Here is a 6,000-nt window from a genome sequence, read left to right on the forward strand (position 1 = left end):
TGTTTAACAAAATTATTGCATCCTAAATTATTGTATGGTCTGAAAAGGAAATATGGCGCTTTATAACAGGTCACAGGACTGAGGTAAAGGAACTAATAGAATCAAAACATATAGAAAAGGATACATAAATTCACTATCTAAAAAAGCTCTATGCAGGGAAAAAACAAATGACGCTAGGACCGAAAACATCAGAAATAACCACAAATAAAGTAGTTAATATAAATACACAAGAAGTCCAAGAAACGCGGAAGAAGGGAAAATCTGCAAGTAAAGACAAAATATCAAACGAATTACTGAAATATTGTGGAGCAGCAATGACAGAACAATTAACATCAATTAACAAAATTATTTCATTGATTAATAAAATACTGGAAGAATATAAAACTAGCATATTACCAACAGGGTTTTTGGGGCGCAAGATCGTATTAGGATGCAATCTTATATAATAGACCAGCATTTCTGTGTCTCAATTGAGGAAAGCATTTGACAGAGTAAGACTCAAAAATGTAATCCATCTTCTGTATAATAGACAAGTTCCGCTAGCTATCATAAAGAATATTAAAAACATTTACCAAAACAACAAAATAAAAGTCAGAATAGATAGACAATTTACAGAACCTATAGAGTTAGGTAGCGCAGAAAGACAAGGGGACTTATTGAAGCATATGCTCTTAATTTTAATCATGGATGATATCATCAAAAGTATATCATCAAACTAGTTCACATATGTAACAAGAGCAAAACAATTTAAAATGACAATCTCAACTCAGAAAACTAAAACAATAGTAATCAGCCAAGAACCAACCATATATCAAATATAAATCGATGGCATCAGTATTAAACAAGTAATGGAAATAAAATACCTTGGAATTACACTGTCGAGCTATAGAGACCTGGACGAAAAAGTGAGAGATCAAATTCAAAATGCAAATAGACTGTTAAATAGATATGGCGAAACCGGCATGTCAACATCTAGATAAAGTTAGGAATTTATAAAGCCAGTGTAAGACCAATAATGACATATGCATCAGAAACAAGACCCGACACAGCCACAACACGAAGACTACTGGAAACGGCAGAGATGAGAGTACTGAAAAGAATTACAGAAAATATGCCGAGAGATCTAAAGAAAAGTGAGGATGTAAAAAAATGTAACGTACAGTGTATAAACTAATAAATACTAAACACAACAAAACAATGAAATAACTACATAAGCAAAATTGGAAGGGAGACCGCGTGGTCAAAACAGTAAGACACAGCAAGAGATAAATCATCAATCGGTAGTAGAAGTATAGGACGACCGTGCAAAAGATGGGGTGACAACCTTTCATAGAGGTATCAATCCACCAATAAACAAGCAAAATTTCTTATAAAAAGAGATAGCAATATCCACGTGAATATACATCCATACGTTTCTCTATAGCAAAAGCTCAAGATACGAATGGTTAATGCTAACAATCAAGATCAACTAATAAGCAGTTAAGGAAGAAGAACTTCTTGGATCGAATGTGTTGTGCATTGATTTAAACTAACGTAAATTCCAATATTTAGAACTTCTAGAAACTGAAGAGGTAGATGAGTCGCGTGTCCTTAAAAGTTAAGTACTATAGAGTATTATCCTTTAGGGAAATTAAGGAAAATCTTGGCATCGAATAGATTTAGCTAAATAATAATGTCACCCACGTGATCTTGATAAAATATTAATAACTTTTTTTAAAAATAAGGTAATAAAAAGCGAGTTAACATTACAAAACGTGTTATAATTCATGCCATTATAGCGAAAATCATAACTTAACAATCAGACATATTTAAAATTCAAAAACGCTACTAAAACAAAGAGAATTAATACTAATGGAATTCAAAAAATGTCATTAATGACGTAGACAATTGAATAACAAATTCTACAAATTATACGATAATTTAGAAAATATTCTATTTATCAAATATTTATCGCCAAATAGGTTAGAATGCTATTTAAAAGTTCACGAACAGAAAAAAAAGATACCGAAGGTTGAAAAATATGACTGGATCATAAAAAATATATGTTAAAATCATTTTTTTTTTTTTAATTATAATAAGGGTTACTGTTATCGACCATTTCAGATGAATTTAAAGCGTTTATCCAAAATTGTCTAGATCCATGAAGAACTTCTTAAATATGAACAAAAACCGACGCTGGTTAAAAGGATAAAGTTGTGTTACAAACCTGTATTGGCAGCAGATGACAGAATAACATTCAATAATGTTATGTTATAAAGGATATTAGAAAGAGAAGTAAGGCAAGCATGCATTTTATAATTCCTGTTTTTGTTTCTTTTGCAAGAATCAAAAGAACGAGAGAGAAAAACACTGATGAACATAAACATTTTTTACAAGATCAGACATTACTCAGAAAGTTAAAAGGTTGGAATGATCAGATGTTACATTTTTTCTGTCTTGCTGTATGGCTGTGAAACTTAAACAATGGATTTTGAAACAGATAATATATGCCTTTGAGATTTATATGTGTAGAGAAATGCTGAAAATTCTATGAATACAAAAAGGTACCGTAGATGAGGTACTTAGGCGCATGAGTAAACAACAAGAATTAGTAAGAATAATCAAAGAGAGGAAAATATAATACTTGAGTCATGTCTTGAGAGATGAAAGATATGAATTACTCCAAATGATATTGAAAGGTAAAGTACAGAGTAAAAGATCAGTAGGAAGACGCCAGAACTCGTGGCTAAAAGAACTAAGGAGATGATTAGACCGTTCATCTGCAGAAATTTTTCGTGCAACTGTTTCCAAAGCTAAAATTGCCATTTGGATCGCCAACCTTCGAAAGGAGACATAATAGGAGACCGAAATATGATAAATATGGCTTGAATATAGGTTCTATTAAAATCATATTTATAATTTCAAAAATTTTGCAAAAAAAGGTAAATCACAAGACTCTATGTTGAAAACTTTAATAATTAAAAATACTTTATGTTGGCGTTTCGATATCCAGATGAACTATTAAATCGTCCTTTAAGTGGAACCAAAGCGCATAAGAAAAATAAGCAGAAGAAAAATATAGTTTAAAATGGGATAATTTCCGTGAGTTGGCTGTATACTATATAAGTTAAAAACTCGAAAATGGAAGTAAAAAACTTCTGTTGTAGTCTGCTGCGTAACTAACCGTAAAACAAAACAATTGTTGGGTTTATATTCAAGAGAGCATACTTAAAAGTATTAAATTATGCGGCAATATGCCGATGTAATTGGATCACCAGGAAACCCTAATTGACATTCCTAACTTGTGTACGGGAGTTTGATAATTGACTTAAGATAACGGAAATAAAAAGAAATTACTTGTGGTATCTTCTATCAGTTGGCAAACTCCCATACACAATTTGCTACGTAGAAATTTTACTTCGAACAAAGACTTATCGTTTCCGGTTAGTGATCCAATTACATCGGCATATTGCCGTATAATTTAGTACTTTTAAGTATGCTCTTTTCAATGTAAACCCCTACCACTGTTTGATTTTGTAGTTAGTTACTCAAGTACTCCCAAAGTTCTTTGAAGATGGACTAATTAGTCCGAAAATGTTCTGAACTTTATAATCCATTTGTTATTTTTTATTTAATTTTTAATTAAATATACCTCTTACAACAGAAAATTTTTACTTCGATGTTCAAGTTTTTTTTTTAAATATAGTGTAAAAGAGCAAAAGAAGGGAAATTATTATTACAAATATGAGAAAAACAATATATAAGTCATCATTTCAATGTAGGTCATAGAATGTTCTATGAGACATGTTTTATATGGTCCATAGTTCTGAGAAAATGGAGGTCGTTATTATGAAGTATTATACTAACAGTATACTGGACATATAGAATAATATAATGAGAAATCCAAAATATAACTTTTGATTAAGGAAAATAAGCAGAAAACATACCGTAGTGGGCAAAGACAGATTTGCGCATATGATCTCCGTTATCTCATAATGTAGAAACTAAATACATACGAGTAGAAATCAATAAAACTAATATGAAAATCACTCCTATCCTCTAGCTCCTATCTTGTAGCAATGATGTAAGAAAATAGATATCTACGAGCAATTGCTAATTTTCCTTTTGATAAAATATATAACATGCAACTGAGAAAAACATCTCTGAATATTTACATAAGGTTAAAAAGACACTTCTTGTGTCTTATTTGCTATTCTAATAGTTTCAATTCAAAAGTTTCTTTATCTGATAAAGTTAATCCAAATTATTTCTTAATGAATTGAAATTTTAGAAATTTTAGAATTTCTCATAATACCATTTTAACTTCAAGATGCGCAGGCGTGTCTTTCTAAAACCAATTATGTAAAATTCTAATCAAGAGTTTATGGTAAAAAGTACAACTATGTCCAGTTAAAAAACAATGTTTACACTTACATTGTATTTTATTTAAAAATAAATTGTACTACAATCAACAGAATATTCATATTAAAGAAAGTCAAAGAAAGTAAATATCAATAAAATCAAAATATTGAGAATGGAAAATAAATAGGATGTAAGAGGTTAACTATTAAAAACTACTTACAGTAGCAGCCAAATGTAAGATAAAACCAAATAAATTAATTTTTATATTCATACAATATACTAAAAAAGTCAATATCTTTTACATTACAGCTGTTAATAATCCAAAATATGTATAATCACAAAATATATTCAAATCTTTAAAGAACTGCTTTAAACTTCCAAAATAAGGACCTTGAATTGAAATGACAATTTATAAATATTAGAAATTTAATGTTTGCAGAAAAATGATTTCAAAAAATTCAAAACTTGTTGTCTAAGGTTATTTTAAAAACAATGTAGATATTGGTCACATTATTAAACAAAAAAGAAGATAGCCATATAAGGAAACGCCAAAAGAACTTAAGCAGTACAAAAATAACATTTGAAAAATCTCCATAAAATCATAGAACATTATAAAACTTGAAATTCAAAATGTTTAAGAAGTAGACATATGCTATATACAATGATACATTGTATTTGTTAGAAAATTTATTCTAATTTAAACCAAAAAAATTCCAGGAATTTGTAATGAATGAATTTTATCCCGAAATAAAAAAAATAAGCCAAAAAAAGAATTGTGCACATACATATATACGTCTAAATTCCGTGAGTAAATAAAGAATAAAATTTTGAAGAAAAACGACATGTTTACTTTTAACAGTTACCGTTAAATAAATATTTTTTAACAAACAATATATTCTCTGGATTTTAAAATAACTTAATTAAAATTTTAAACAAAACATTGAATGAGAAAGCGTTACAAAAACTATTCAACTTAATTTTCAAAACGATCATAAAAACAAATAAAACACACCGTTTCAATAAAATAAAGAAAAAGCCCTACTCCAAGAACTGTTTCCGAATCTCGCAATTAAAACTTACAAAGACAAAATGAGAAGTACACTTGGCAACGTCGCTTTCTCTTCGTTATTCTGCAGGCGCCACACGAATCAATAAATCCCAACACTGAAACAATGTACTCTGAAAAAAATGCAAACGTAACTAGTAGCGGTAGGAGGAATCAGTTCCTGTAGAAACTTTTATCGATTGAGATGATAACAAAAAGTTGTTGTGTATTTATAAAGAAATTATGTTTTTAAATACGTAATGCATTAATGAGTGTAATTATTGGTTTTAATAAAATGTATGTAAGTAAATAAAACGAACAACGAGGTCCAATATAACCAAAAAAAAAGGAGTGTGTTGATGTTGTAAATTGATTCAAAACAAATTAGATATAAAAATAAAAAATTTTCATTATAAAAGTAAATTATCTACATTCCACTATAACAAATTATATTTAGCGAAACTATTGCTTATCAGTAATATATTTTGCTTTGAAAACATTAACTAGAATTATTATTAATTTTCAAAAAATAATGTGGACTTTGTATAATGTATACAATCATGTTAGTATAATGTCATGTATTTCTTAAAGGCGGCTACATACACAACTGCAAG

At 29.0% G+C, this 6,000-nt stretch overlaps 1 protein-coding gene across 1 annotated transcript in view; it reads right to left on the bottom strand.

The window, feature by feature from the left end:
• The window catches only part of LOC140449952 (very long chain fatty acid elongase 7-like), a 64,561-nt gene extending 59,001 nt beyond the window's left edge, over positions 1–5,560 (bottom strand). Inside the window, exon 1 of the mRNA XM_072543371.1 lies at positions 5,422–5,560. The gene's annotated coding sequence lies outside the window, so the exon portion shown is untranslated. The remainder of the gene's footprint in view (positions 1–5,421) is intronic.
• Between the last annotated feature and the right edge of the window lie 440 nt (positions 5,561–6,000).

The sequence above is a fragment of the Diabrotica undecimpunctata genome, chromosome 1 (genome assembly GCF_040954645.1).
Source record: "Diabrotica undecimpunctata isolate CICGRU chromosome 1, icDiaUnde3, whole genome shotgun sequence".
Classification (NCBI taxonomy): domain Eukaryota; kingdom Metazoa; phylum Arthropoda; class Insecta; order Coleoptera; family Chrysomelidae; genus Diabrotica; species Diabrotica undecimpunctata.